Raw genomic sequence first — 15,284 nt, 5'->3', positions numbered from 1 at the left:
TGGCACTCGGCAAAGATTCCAGCACTGGGCAAAGTCCCGGTTTCCTGTAGTGTTATGCATAGGATTATTATAATCAAATTATGGATTATAATAATTAAGGTGTTTGGATTCCTGGATTATGGTGATTTGATATGGTTGGTTAAAGCGAGAAATTCCTATCTTATCCTTTATAGTTTGGCAAGTTGAACAATCAGTTGAGGGCAAGTTGGACTTTTAGCACCCATATAATCACCTATAACCTAGTCTCACATGGATTATGGGATTATGGTAATCAAGAGGTTTAATTATAATAATTCATCATATAAGCAATCTTGCTTGGATTTCAATCTGATTATGCAATCTGATTATGATAAACGCAGGGGTATCCAAATAGGCCCTTAGTTACCTATTAGTTGGTTTTCCTTGCTAGTACAATTAATAGTTAGTTGGGTGGATCCGGACGGAGCCTAAGAAATACAACCAATAATAATTTAAAATCTCCAACAATAAATGGGCGTGCTAGCTGACAACTAAGTATACCAAAAAAAAAGATACCCAAAAAACCTTATTATAACCAATGCTACAATCTTGGTAGATTTTCAAAAATAGTAAAAGGGAATCTTAGTTTAATTTCAGAAACTGACTTCTGAAACTGAAGTTGACCATTCAAAAAAAATCAAAAAAAAAAGAAGCTGACTTTGATTTACGTCGACGACGACTTTTGCAGCAGCTGCGATATATATAAAGCGGCGCGCATCATATACTGCAGCATCGTCTGCCCGCCTTCAGAGAAAAAAAACTGAGATAGAGATGTGTGACGGGCACTTGCTTCATCTTGCATAGCTCGCTAGCTCTGGACTCTGCTGGAGTCGAAATTCTTCGACACACGCATTCATGCATGCAGCAGCTAGCTTATATATACTCCGTACAGTGTATATCGATCTTTGCAGGTCGACGACGACGCTCCCAGCTAGCCAGTAGAGAGACGGCATCGATCGTACTGCATGCGTTGCCGGCCGGCCATCCACCAGGCATCGACGACCATGGCCGCCACGGCGCCTGATGTTGCAAGGTCAGTGTTGCGGATGGCGGCCGCGGCCATCGTCCTGCTCGTCGCCGTTGGAGCGTCGACCGTACTGCACCTGGCCGCCGCCGCAGTGCCACCGCCGGACGCAGCCCAGCATGGTGTTACAGTAAGCGTCAGCCAACGCCAGGTGCGTGCCCAGCATGTATAAGGGGTTTGTTCCTCATTACCGTACCATATTGTTGGGTCGTTGAAATCCGGTGGCTCAGCGTATGGACAACAAGAAGCAACCATATTCCGAGCACAAGTCAATCACAGTAGGGTTTTTTTTTTTTTTTTTTTGAGAATGGGAGTAGGTCCAATATATGCCTCCTTTTTTTTGTTTTTTCTGCTATTGCAATCCTCCTGCCTCGTAGGGATGTAGAAATATTGTTTCCACGAGTTCTCCATGGTTACCCATGAAATTGTTAAAAAAATATGTATATATATTTCCCAGATACTATAGGATGCCTCAACTCTTTTGTAATTTTCCATGTACTCTTTCTTTCTGTAATATAAATTTTTTGGCCTTCTTAACACTAATAACATGTATATAATTGTTGGTTAGGGGTTGCTCCAAAGTCCAAAGTTTGGCAATTTTGAAATGCAAAATCAATAAGCATGTGTGTTGATGTCTGCACTCAAATTTTCAGGTAATTGTGGACAACGGCATGGTGCAGGTGACGCTATCAACGCCGCAGGGACACATCACCAACGTCCGCTACAACGGCGAGCAAAACCTTCTGTATTACACCGGCGGGGCCAATACTGCAGGGTAAATTAGGGATCTGCTATTTAATAGGCACCTGAGATCTCTGTTCGCACCTGCTATTTAACATGAATGTACGATTTGTCTTCACCTTCCTTTAGTCATCCTCTTTCTTGGGTCGACACGTGGCAGTGTCTGCTCCCTCGCCTACCACCCTACTCCAGCCGTACCCAGCGGTGCTACCGCCGCTCCTGCCACGCTAACTAGTGCAATATAAGCCGATGGCGGCTCGCTCTCCGCCTTACTGCTCCACCCCTTGCTTGTCACCTCTGCATGTCTTCCCGGAGTCTTTTCTAAGCCCAAAGCACTCTGGAATCCTCAGCAACCCCTCATCCCTAATCCAGGTTGGAGCACAGATCAAGTCACCTAAGATATTTGAAAATCTCATGCTCCTTTAGTTCAGGAGAAGTGGATAAATTATTGGCGGATACAAGGGAAAGTTAAATATGCCACTAAGGGCATGTGCACCCATTCTCTCCTCCTCTACACCGTTTAAATTGTCTCTCTTCTGATGTGCATCTATCTCCATACACATCCAACGATACAGGAGATGGAAGCACATGCCATTAGGGCGGAACCGCGTTCGTCAACACAAATTAAACTGTAACTAGTAATTTGCATAATCTTCTTTCTAAAAATGTTGTCCATGCATTATTTGGTGTAATTATTGTTCATATGATATAAATAACTTGATGCAGCAGCCGTGGACTATATATATAATACATATGCATGGTTCATTGATCTTTGTTTCTGATTATAAATAATCTCCTGCAGGTATTGGGACGTGCTCTGGGACTATCCCGGATCAGGTCGGCCAGGAATGCTCAACATGTGAGTTCACAAATTAAAAGGGAGCTGCTTGCATTGCTTGCTGTGTGTTGGCTGTTGAGCGACTTGAATTGTTTTTGTACAGGTTGGACGGTTCAGAGTTGAGGGTAGTATCCTCAAGCGAAGAGAAAGTGGAGCTTTCTTTCAGGAGCAACTACAATCCGTCGCTCCCAAACAGCGTCAGGCTAAGCATCGATAACAGGTAGTAATTGTTCAGTCCAATCCCCTTTTTGTCCCATCCGAATCCGATCCTATGAGATCTTGAGAACGAAGAACTAGTGAACTCTGTTGCATGCTATCTGTTTCAGGTTTGTGATACTGAAAGGCAGCTCTGGTTTCTATTGCTACGCCATCTTGGAGCACGCCAGCGGCTATCCTGCTCTCACCGTCGACGAGGCTCGGATCACCTTCAAGCTCAACACGGCCATGTCAGTCCCTTGAGCTTCACTCATCAACTACCTCGACCTCGACCTCGATCGATCTCTACAGCTGACCTAAAATGGCCGGTATGTATGTATATGTAGGTTCAACTACATGGCGATCTCAGACGATATACAGAGGTACATGCCCAGCATAGAAGACAGAGTTGCGCCACGTTGCGCTCCACTGGCCTACAAGGAGGCCGTCCTGCTGGTGGACCCCGTGGAGCCACAGTTCAAGGGGGAGGTGGACGACAAGTAGCAGTACTCGCTGGACAACAAGGACAACACCGTCCCTGGCTGGATCAGTGGCGGCCGCACCAACCCGGCCATGCACTACTGGAATCAGGCGGCGCTCGGCAAAGCCCTAAATACACTCGGCAAAGGCTTTACTGAGTGCCGCACTCGGCAAAGGCCACTCGGGAAAAAAAATGGCCGGCAAAGCAGCCTTTGCCGAGAGCCATTATCTGGCACTCGGCAAAGAGTGCCGAGACAACACTCGGCAAAGAAAACGAGCCGTCACGGCGCAGGAAACGGTGACGGCGGCTTTGCCGAGTGCCAACCCAGACGACACTCGGCAAAGTTTTTCATTTTTTTTAAATTCTTTGCCGAGCGCCGCCCGGGATGGCATTCGGCAAAGTTTTTATTTTTATTTTTTTTTAAAATTCTTTCTTTGCCGAACGCCGACCGGGATGGCACTCGGCAAAGTTTTTTATTTTTAAAATTTATTTGCCGAGCGCCGGACGGGTGGCACTCGGCAAAGTTTTTAATTTTTTTTTAAAAAAATCTTTGCCGAGTGCTATGGTCATGGCACTCGGCAAGGCTGGAAAACGGGTTGCTACTTTTTCCAGCTTTGCCGAGTGCTGTGACTATTGCACTCGGTAAACTGACCAAAAACAGTGTTTTTTTTCATTTTTTACATTCCATCACGACAAATACAAATTATCGCATATATCTCACATCCATCCAAACATACATCACATATTTATCACATCCATCGCATATATCACATCCATCGCATATATCACATACATCAATCCAAACATATATCGCAAATATCACAGTTATCCAAATATACCACTAGTGCATGACAAGTATATCAGAAATCCATCACGAAGTGAACAACAAATGCAAATACAACTAATGCTACTCATCAGAAAGGTGGAAACTGAGTGCCTGGTGAAGGAAAAACTGGATCAGTCGGAGGCGCATGAGCTAGATTATTTGAACCCTCCGACTGAGGCTGCACAAAGGAGAAGAGATTGCATGCGTTAGACAAGACTACTTGGATAGCTAATCTAGGTCATACAAGCAAAGCACAAGCGAAAACTCACAGGAGTAGCTACAATTGCAGGAGTCGGAGGTGGAGCGAACAGCCCAGGTGGCACAGCTAGACCCATATGTTGCCCAAGAGTCTGCATGAACTGCATCATTTCCGCCATCCTCTACGTCTGGGCCTCTCGCGCGGCCTGCTCGGACTGCAGCTGGGCCGCCAGGTCCTGACGTTGCCTTGCTTCTTCTTCCAGCCAGGCCTGCAATATTTGACTCCAATGTTTCAGTAATGCAAAGCTAATTAGGGTGTGTAAAGATCAATGTACGACGAGTAAAACAGGAATAACCTCGAGTGCGTCGACCCGTTGCTGTGAAGCGCTTGGGCGTGGCCGTATGGCCAGGCCTTCACTCGTGCTCCGTGCTCGGATCTGGGAGAGAGAGGGAGTAGAGGTCGAGTTGATGACGCCGTCACCAAGCCAGTATCGCCCATGCTTCTTGCCTCCACCCACTCTCATGACGATCTCTGCATCAAAGTCCTGGGTGCTCGGGTCATACTGTGGCCCATGGACCGACCTTGCCGCCGACGTGTACTCACTGATGCGGGTGTGGACGCTCGGGTTGGTGTACGCCTCCGGCGGGTCCTCTAGGTTGTAGGAGACGGCGGACGTCGCCTTGCCCTTGTGGGACATACACCATGCCTGGAAGTCGGAGCATTGCTGACCACCATGTGCCTCCGACTACGAGAAAGACAGCAAGATGATTAGAAATCAGGCATAATTGAGCGTCAGAATAGATAAATGAATTCGCGTACCCATAATTGTTTGTATCTGGCGAGGTTGCGGTTGCCTTGATGGTGTGCTGGACCTTGCATTTGCAAACGCCGCTCCCGGGCAGCATCGTGCGTCTCGACCCACGTGGGCGTGAACCACTTGTCCACGATCATCGCCTAGCACTCGGGATATGAGGAGCACCACCAGGGACACATCTACACATCATCAAGTATTTGACATATAGAAAGATCAAATGAAACCAACTTAATCTCAAAACTAATCAATATTAATGTTCTTTATCTACCTCAATGTACTGGTCCCGGGTCAGCGTCATCTTTCTTGCTTCTTCTTTGCTGACCTTCTCTCCAAGTTTTGACCCATAGTATGTTATGATGGTCTGGATGCGCGTCTCGTGATGCATGTCGATGACGAGTTTTTTACAGGCTTTGGTAACCACCAAATCTGCCCTGGCCTCAGATCCCTCCTCGCATATGTAATAAGTCTGCATACAGACGCGATGTATCCATTCATTATTTCAAGAAAAGTCCAATGAATGCATGTATTGAGCAGTGTAGTGCGAGGGAGACTTACCCAAAACTCCGCCTTCACCCACTCCGCCTTATTGGGGTAACCCACATCGGGGGCGGCGGCGTAGTGGTCAAACATCCAGGCTGCGCTCCCTCCTGCTGGCATAGTCAACCAGGCCAGGGTAGTGTTGCTTGCACAGAAGACCCAGGATGCCATTGACCAGGCGTCCGTGACCACCACCTGACACAATCGTCCAGTTCCTGCATAAGTAATTAAGAAAAATTATTAGTTTCTCTATCGATTTTCAACATATCATATGAAGTGGTGGTGATTAAATCTAAAGTTACTTACTTTTTCCCTTCGGGGCGAATCATTGGGCGTTGGTGAGGAAGCGGAACCGAAGGGAGGCTCGCCGAACCTCGCAAGTAGACGGTGGACGAACCAGAGGAAGCAGAACCCGTACCATCCTCCTCGTGCGTCCCCTCCCCCTTGTGCGCCCCTCCTCCTCGTCCGTCTGCCGAACCAGCTCGTCGTCGTCCCCGGGCCTCGCCTCCTCCTCGTCCTCCTCATGATGTGTGGTAGGAGGCGGCGACGGCTGCCTCCTGCGGCCGCTGCTCCTCCTCCTCCTCCTGTCCGATGGCCCGTCACCTGGAGCGGCATCTACAGTGTGTCATGTTTGGTAAAGCGAGGACACGTCCCTGTGACGGTCGCTTTGACCCGCCATCTTTGTTCAATCACCTGCAATTAAAAAGAATAAACAAGACATAATTAGAAATAGAAATAGATGCAAAATAAACAAAACATAATTACAAAAACATAGTATTACATGTATTAGAAATAATCTTCATGATTGGGATTAGCTGGATCATAGGTCTCGTCATCACTATCAACATTGTCATTGCCAAAATAATCAACACTATCCGAAGGAGGAATGTTGTCTTCATTGTCATTGCCTAAACGTAATCGCTCAAGCATTTCGAAGTCCTTCACATTTTGCACCTCATCTCCAGCGTCCTCGTCATCAACCCTTTCATTGTCTAGTTCCATTCCGATGGCTTCAGTTAAGTCTATCTCAAACCTCCCTTCTAGCCCCTCTTCTTGAAAGAACTCTCCGTCATATGTGCGTGGGTTGAAGTTATAATCTTCATCGTTTGGGACAAGTAGTTTACCGTGTGGCGAGACCTTGTGCATGATATCTCAACCCTTAAGATACCCTTTGGTTTGGCATGCGTATGACGTATAATAAACCTGCGTGGCCTGTTGAGCCACAATATAGACATCATCTCCTAGATAGATGGAATCCTGTCGAATTTCGACTAGCCCAAGATTAGGGGTCCGTCTCGTTACTCGAGTATCAAACCAATGGCATTTGAATATGACAGGATTAAAAGGTTTGGCACCATAAAATGAAAGTTCATATATTTCTTCAATTCTTCCATAATAGTCGAGGCCATCAGTGCCGGGCGTAAAAACTCCACTATTTATGGTTTTTTTATTAGACCGACTCTGCTCGTAGCTTGCTGTGTGAAAGCGATATCCATTCACGTCGTAACTGGTAAATGACCTGACCCTTAAGGCACAGCCGTTTGCAACCTGTCTCAACTCATCACTTATAGACGTATCGGTTTGGGCCTGCAAGCTCAAGCAGGATAGATCATTATATTATTCGAACATACGAGCAACTAAGTACGAGCTAAATTGGATTGTACCATATTTTTGAACCAAGAAATGAAACCGGGCCTCCCTGGTCCCGCACCCAGTGAAAGAAGGGTATCATTTTCCTGCAAGGTAGGATCCCTTGATTGATGCCAGGATTCACGAAGAAATTCCCTATACCAACGAGAAACAAGGGAGTTGGATGCAGAATAGTGACGGCATACTGAAACAAGTTCGTTGAGAACTTACCTCACATACGACTGCACCTCGACAAGGTTGGTCAACACATATAGCATGATACTGCGCCACTCTTCAATACTCAAGTGCTTAGTGGTCGATGCACTTGCGCTTCCGAGTTGCCCTTGGAAAAGGCTGAGGTTCGATTCATTTTCGCCAGCATTATAACGAGCGGGTAGATTATGCACGCTAGGAAGGTTCTCAGTGTAGTATTTTTCTATGAAGTTTGACGCCTCCTCTAGAATGTATGCCTCTGCAATGGAAGCCTCAATTTTGGCTTTATTTCTACATTTTTTGCGAAGAGTCTTTAGACATCTCTCGATTGGGTAGCACCAACGGGCCTGCACGGGCCCCCCAATTTGTGCCTCATATAGGAGGTGCACAATCAAATGCTACATCGACAAGAAGAAGCCAGGTGGAAAGATCTTCTCCAATTTACAAAGCAACACAGGTGCCCCTTTTTCCAAGTCATCAATGACGGTCCGAGATAGCTCCTTGGCACAAAGCTGGCGCAAGAAATAGCTCAACTCTGCTAGCACTAGCCAGATATGCTCAGGGACATAGCCTCGAACCATCGCCGGAAGAAGCCGCTCAATCCATATGTGGTAGTCATGACTCTTCATCCCGTTGACTCGCAGAGTAGATAAGTTCACTCCCTTCTTTAGATTCGCTGCATACCCATCAGGAAACATTAGCGTCTGGATCCATTCAAGTACTTTCCTCCTTTGTTTGCTGGTCAAGACAAAATCGGCCTAAGGCCTTCTCCAATTCTTGCCGCCTCTAGGAGGCTGCATCTCTTGATTTGGTCTATCGCATAACGTTGCCAGGTCCACTCTAGCCTTAGGGTTGTCCTTAGACTTTTCAGTGTCCATGAGTGTTGCCCAAAGTGCCTTGGCAATATTCTTTTTAGTGTGCATTACATCAATGTTATGTGGCAGAAGAAGGTCATCAAAATATGGGAGCCTTGTCAAGCCCGACTTATGAGTCCACATATGTTGCTCACCATATCCCACAAACCACCTTTTTGATTGGCCACGAGAGCATCTATCTGAGTGTGAACCTCGGCACCAGTCATCATCCGCGGTGCAGGGTCTGACACTACGACACCTTTCGTAAAGTTCTTGATGTCTTGTCTGAATGGATGGTCAAGAGGTAGGAATTGACGATGTCTGTCGAACGACGAATACTTGCCACCCTTCTGCAACCAAATGAACCTCACACCTTCCTTGCATATTGGGCATGGGAACTTCCCGTGAACACACCAAGCGCAAAATATCCCATACGCTAGGAAGTCATGCAGGGAGTAGTGGTACCAAACGTGCATTTTGAAGGTTGTCTTTGTAGCTCGGTCGTATGTCCATACCCCTTCATCCCAAGCACGGACCAATTCATCAAACACGGGCTCCATGAACACACCCATATTACTCTCTGGGTGTCCAGGAATTATCAACGATAAGAATACGTTATGTCGTTGAAAGGAGACACCGGGGGGGAGATTAAGGGGGATAACGAAGACGGGCCAACATGTGTATGGGGCAGCCATCATTCCATAAGGATTGAACCCATCTGTTGTCAGCGCGACACGTACATTACGAGCCTCATCTGCTTTGTCACGATGTTTGTCATTAAAGCGGATCCAAGCTTCACCATCGGATGGATGTACCATCTTGTCAGGATTGTACCGTTTGCCATTTTTATGCCATGTCATCTGTTTCGCGGATTCCTCGGTCATGTATAACCATTGGATCCTCGGTAGGAACAGAAGGTACCGTAGGATTTTCACGGGGATCGTAAGTTGCCTCTTCTGGCCATCATCAGAGTCTACCTCCAGGTACCTGGAGGATTTACGCTTTGGATAGAACTTTGCATGCTCGTGTTCTTTCCTAAATAGGACGCACCCCTTTAGACAAGCATGTATCTGCTCATACGACATCTTAAGTGCATGTAGGAGTTTCTGTGACTCGTACATGCTCTTTGGCAGAATGTGGCCCTCCGGAAGCAAGGTGCCAATCACGGCCAACATCTTATCGAAGCCTTCTCGACTCAAGTTTAACTCAAACTTCAACCCCATTAAGCGTCCAATGGCATCCAGTTGAGACACCGTTGACCGATCATGAAGGGGTTTCTGTGCTGAGTCCATCATGTCGTAGAACGCCTGTGCGGCTGCCTCCATCTCCTCCTTCTCACGTCCCTCATCGAACTGGCCTTGGTGAAAGTCATCTAACATGTCTGCTACCCCGGCATCAGCATCAAAAGCCTCCACCCGTGGTCTCACCATGTACTCTCTCATACGATGGGCTTCACCATGGTGGACCCACCGGGTGTAGTCCGGCGTAAATCCATTCTTCACAAGATGTTTACCCATTTCCACCTTCTTTACCCTTCTCCTGTTTCCACATTTGCTGTAGGGACACAAAACTAGGTAATGTCCTTTAGCAGCCTTGCCAAATGCATTGTTCAAGAAAGCATCGGTCTTGTTCATCCATTCCGTGGTGTAATCACTCTGACTTCTCCAGCCCGTGTGCATCCACTGACGGTCATCCATCCTCTAACATATGTATCAGCAAGTAATGTAACCATCAATTGCATCTACATGGTGTTCCTACTGTCTAATAGGTGAGGATAGGTCCCAATCCCACCCGAGGATGCGTAGATGATGTTAGTTTCCATGCTCTACTCCTATCCGAGACAGAATTTTGGCAGCACCTCCCCGCTGTTCTCCAGATACACGTCCTGCCAAACAAGAGTGCGTATCCAGAGAACAACAGGGAGGTGATGCTGAAACTCTGTCTCGGATCGGAACAGACCATGGAAACTAACCCATCTACGCATCCGCGGGCTGTCCAAAAAACGTGGACAATCCGAAACAGATACGGTCATAGATATGCAAAGATCTGCATACCTCCAACCGTATCTCTTTTGAACGGGAGACGCCTAACTAGGTTATGCGATCTACGACCATGATACGGAAAGAGGGATTATACCTAGGGTGGCGGTGGAGCCATGGCGGTTGGTGCAGTGGCGAGGCGACACGGTGCAGGCAGACCGGCACGGCGACGGGAACTCCGACTCGGCTCCGACGGGCTCTTCTCTACAAAAATGGAACAAAATACTGTCATTTAAAAAAATCGGCAGAACCTCCCCTGCACGGTGAGGTTTCCAAAACCTGCAAAAAACAATGGCACGATGGCCGACAAGCACATATGTCTCAAGAGAAGCCATGTAGTTTGGATATCAATCCATGCAGAAGAATATATCCATGTAGTACCACTACTTCTACTACTACTTCCACTATTGCTACTACTACTACCACTAGTTCTACTACTACAACTATTGCTACTACTACTACCACTAGTTCTACTACTACTACTACCACTACTTCTACTACTACTACCACTAGTTCTACTACTACAACCACTACTTCTAATACTACTACTACTACCACTAGCACTACTACTACAACTATCACTACCACGACAACAACAAGAGAGAAGGCATACCTGACGGGCGCTGGGGGTAGGGGCGGGCGATGTCGGGGTCGCCAGAGTCGGGAACGGGGTCGGGCACGGGCAGCGTCGGGACGCGCGGTCCACGGGGCGCGGCTGGGGGCAGGGCCTGCGCGGCCGGGGGCAGGGCGCGGCTGGGGGCAGAGCTGGCGTTCGTGGGCCGGGGGCAGGGCGTGGCCGGCCGCAGGGCCGGCGTTGGCGTGGCTGCGGACTGGGCGCGGCAACAGGGCCGGCGCGGCCGTGGGCATGGCTCGGCCTGGGGCTGCCGGGGGCAGGGGCAGGCACGGGGAGGGGTGGCCGGGGTTAGGGGCGGCACGGGGAGGGGCGGCCGAGGGCGGGGGCGGCGCGGGGTGGGGCTGCTGGGGGCGGGGGCAGGCGCGAGGAGGTGCGGCGGGGGGCGGGGGCGGCGCAGGGAGGGGCTGCCGGGGGCGGGGCCAGGCGCGGGGAGGGGCGGACGAGGGTGGGGGTGGCGCGGGGAGGGGCTGCGGCGGCGCCACGCGGAGTCGGCGGTGGCGCGTGGAGTCGACGGGCGCGGGGTCGGGGGCGGGGCCTTTTTCTAAGTGACTGGCTGCCGGTTGGTTTAATGGACGGGCTGATAACTTGCACCAAACCTTCTCAAATTTTTATCACATCCTCCACATACGATATCATGACATCTCGACAAGTTTCATGATTTCTGGACTTCGTTTGCATTTTATAGAATTTAAAAACAATTCGTCCGCAAGTTCATGGTCATGTTTTGTGAACAAGATGTTCGAAATTTCGGGTCCGTTCCTGGATATGGCCTCACACTACACTCAATACCATGAATATCATTTTTTGAATCATTAAATTCTATTATTCGATGCACGTGCAGTTCAAATTTGCATTTTTCGAAGAAATTCAATTAAATAAATATAGTAAACAGTTCGGGAAATGTACCGAATTTCGACATGGAGTACCAAGTACTGTAAGGGGACTACAGAAAAAGTTTGGAGGTCAAAATACAAAAAAAAATTTGGTTTGCCGAGTGTCATCTTTTGACACTCGGCAAACATGCTCTTTGCCGAGTGCCAGATGGTTGGCACTCGGTGTTCGTGGGGACACTCGGCAAAGAGTGTGCCAGTTTTTTTTTAAAATGTTTGCCGAGTGCCTGTCCGCCCGGCACTCGGCAAAGTGGTAATTTTTATTTTTTTTAAATGTGTGGTTTAGGCTTTATATTTTTTTTAAAAAAAAAGTTAAAAATCTTTGCCGAGTGCCCCGATCTAGCACTCGGCAAACCGACAGCCCTAGTCCTTTGCCGAGCGTCAGGGTCTGGCACTCGGCAAAGAAGTGGTTTGCCGAGTGCCTACCCGCTGGCACTTGGCAAACCGGACGGCAGGCGGCGGCCGTTACCTGACGCCGTTTTTTGTCGAGCGCCAAAGTTTGCCGAATGCCTGACACTCGGCAAAAAGGGCCTTTACCGAGTGTCTGGGTTTGCCGAGTGCCTGACACTCGGCAAATCCTTATTTGCCGAGTGTATATCTTTGCCGAGTGCAGCACTCGGCAAAATAGCTCTTTGCCGAGTGCCCGATTTTTAGCCCTCGGCAAAGAAAGTTGCACTCGGCAAAGGCCCTGTTTCCCGTAATAGTGGGCTTCTGGGTCATCACACCAAGCATCGAGTTCAAGAGCAGCGGCCCCATGAAGCGGGAGCTCACCTCCCACGTCGGACCCACCTCCATGGCCGTAAGATAATACAAAACATTCTTCTTACTACCACTACTGCTACAGAACACTCATCACTATCGGTTCCTGACCTATTTTCACTGTCGGTTTCGCGCTTCGGCAATAAACATGGACGATAATAAGGAACTTTATCACCACCAGTTTGAAACCAGTGGTGAAAATCAAATAAAAAACATTTAATATAAAATACAGGGGCTCTCGGCCACTGCCTGCACCCGCATCCGCCACCGCTGGCCAAGGGTGAGGGGGCACATCGGGAGGAAGGCAGGGGGGCACATGTGAGGAAACGGAGGACGACGGTGTGGGAGAGCAGAAGGGAAGGAAAGGGGCATATGGTGGGACAATATGAGAGGTTAGGAGAAAAAAATATAAGGCTGAGATAGTTGTGGGTCCCATATAGACTTTTCTCCGTCAATTTCAAAAAATTCAGCGGTGAAAATTATTTTGTGAAAAATATTTTATATACTTTAATTCTTCCATTGCAAATATTCAATAGTCTATGACAACGATCAGGGTGTGGATGTGTGCCCTGCTGGCCTGGGGTGAGCCTAAAAGCATCTAACGACGCCTGTTCAGTATTTGCAATATTTCAGTATATGCAACTGACGACAACATGTATATAATATGCATTGTCAGGTGTTTCTAGGGACGCGTTACACTGGGATCGACATAATGCTGAACCTGGGCGACGGCGAGTACTGGAAGAAGGTGCTGGGCCCGGTGTTCATCTACCTCAACTCCCACCCCGACAATGGCAGCGACATCCGGGCTCTCTGGGACGACGCCAAGGCGCAGGCGCGAGCGGAAGCCGGCAAGTGGCCGTACAGCTTCCCGGAGTCACCGGACTTCGCCAAGGCGGGCGATAGGGGCACGGTCACCCGGCACGCTCCTGGTCAGGGACGCGTTCGCGAGCAAGGGCGGCGGCGACGTGCCTGCTGCCACGGCGTTCGTCGGGCTTGCCGCGCCCGACGGGCAGCCTGGCTCCTGGGCGACGAAGTGCAAGGGCTACCAGTTCTGGACGAGGGCGACGGCCGGCGGCCGGTTCAGCATCGGCGGCGTCCGGGCTGGGACCTACAGCCTCTACGCGTGGGTTCCCGGGTTCCTCGGAGACTACGTGAAGACCTCCACGGTGACCGTGACGCCAGGTGGCGCCGTTGACCTTGGCAGCCTCGTGTTCGTGCCGCCGAGGTCGGGACCGACGCTGTGGGAGATCGGCGTCCCGGACCGGACGGCGGCGGAGTTCTTCGTCCCCGACGCCGACCCCAGATACGCCAGCAAGCTCTTCGTGGGGAAAGACAGGTACAGGCAGTACGGCCTGTAGGAGAGGTACGCCGAGCTGCACCCTCCTGGAAATGACCTCGTTTTCATGGTTGGTCAGAGCGACTACTCCAAGGACTCCTTCTTTGCCCATGTCACAAGGTAATATTCATCAACCGCAAAAACCATCAGCCAAACAGCTTAATTATGGACAACAACCCTTACGGTAGCAGTATTATGGACAACGACAGCTTAATCATGGACTAAAGAAACTGCATGTTTGTGTTTGCACTTTGCAGGATGGTTGGCAACGTCAGTACACCGACGACACGGCAGATACGGTTCAACCTCGACCACGTCGTGGCAAACGGCACCTACACTCTGCGCATTGCTCTTGCAGCTGCTCAAATGTCCAGACTCACGGTACACATGCATGTTACATATATACAAATCTTAGTTTGTAACCTAATCAGCCACTGATACAATGTACGTGCTCTCGTGTTTGAAATAAGGTGCGCGTGAACGGCAGAGCGACTAGGGAAGCCGTGTTCAGCACGCCGGAGTTCGGCGAGGGCAACGCCATCTAGCTCGCGGCACGGCATCCACGGCGGCGTGCAGTGGATCTTCGAGTTCCCCATCAGGGGCTACCTGCTGCGGCAAGGCGAGAACAGCATCAGCATCACGCAGACGATGGCGTTCGGGCCCTTCTTGGGGGTCACGTACGACTACCTCAGGCTGGAAGGGCCACTGCCGGCATGATCACTCCGGCGACCCCCGAGGCGCCGCTTGACGAGAACAGTCACACAACATCCTAGCTAGATGGCGGCAATGTAGTCACAACAGGATGTCAGGATGGATTATTCCCGCATCTGTATTCTTCTATTCTAGCAGTAGTAGCAGAACATCAGTAGGAGAAGCCAGTGTACCAGATTGAAATAAGTTTGGAGGATAACTAGATGTTTCAAAAATTGGACACAAATTAGCCCATCGATCTATGCTCCAAACATAGTTAGATATGGTAATTCAATCCGCGGGTGCTGGTACGCGAGCCAAGTCACCCGCAGGACTCATCGAGTCGGAATCTGAAATGAACGAGGGTTATGTGTGGATGCTAAATCACACCCGTGAGTGCCTATATCAGGGCCCGAAATATAAGGAACATGCAACGTCGTAACCAAGTATCCAAGTCTAGATGTAACGACATGTTTGCCATTTAGGTCTTAAATTTTAGTCGATTTCAAATATAAATGAGTGACTCTGTGGTAGATGACTAAATGTGTGATATAAATAAAAGAA

At 49.1% G+C, this 15,284-nt stretch overlaps 1 pseudogene; it reads left to right on the top strand.

Moving 5' to 3' along the window:
- The first annotated feature begins 1,022 nt into the window (after positions 1-1,022).
- LOC136487995 (rhamnogalacturonate lyase B-like) lies at positions 1,023-14,747 on the top strand (annotated as a pseudogene).
- Positions 14,748-15,284: the final 537 nt, after the last annotated feature.

This window comes from Miscanthus floridulus, chromosome 10, assembly GCF_019320115.1.
Source record: "Miscanthus floridulus cultivar M001 chromosome 10, ASM1932011v1, whole genome shotgun sequence".
NCBI classification, from domain to species: domain Eukaryota; kingdom Viridiplantae; phylum Streptophyta; class Magnoliopsida; order Poales; family Poaceae; genus Miscanthus; species Miscanthus floridulus.
The sequence above is the reverse complement of the archived record's forward strand: the minus strand, read 5'-3'. Positions and strand labels throughout refer to the sequence as shown.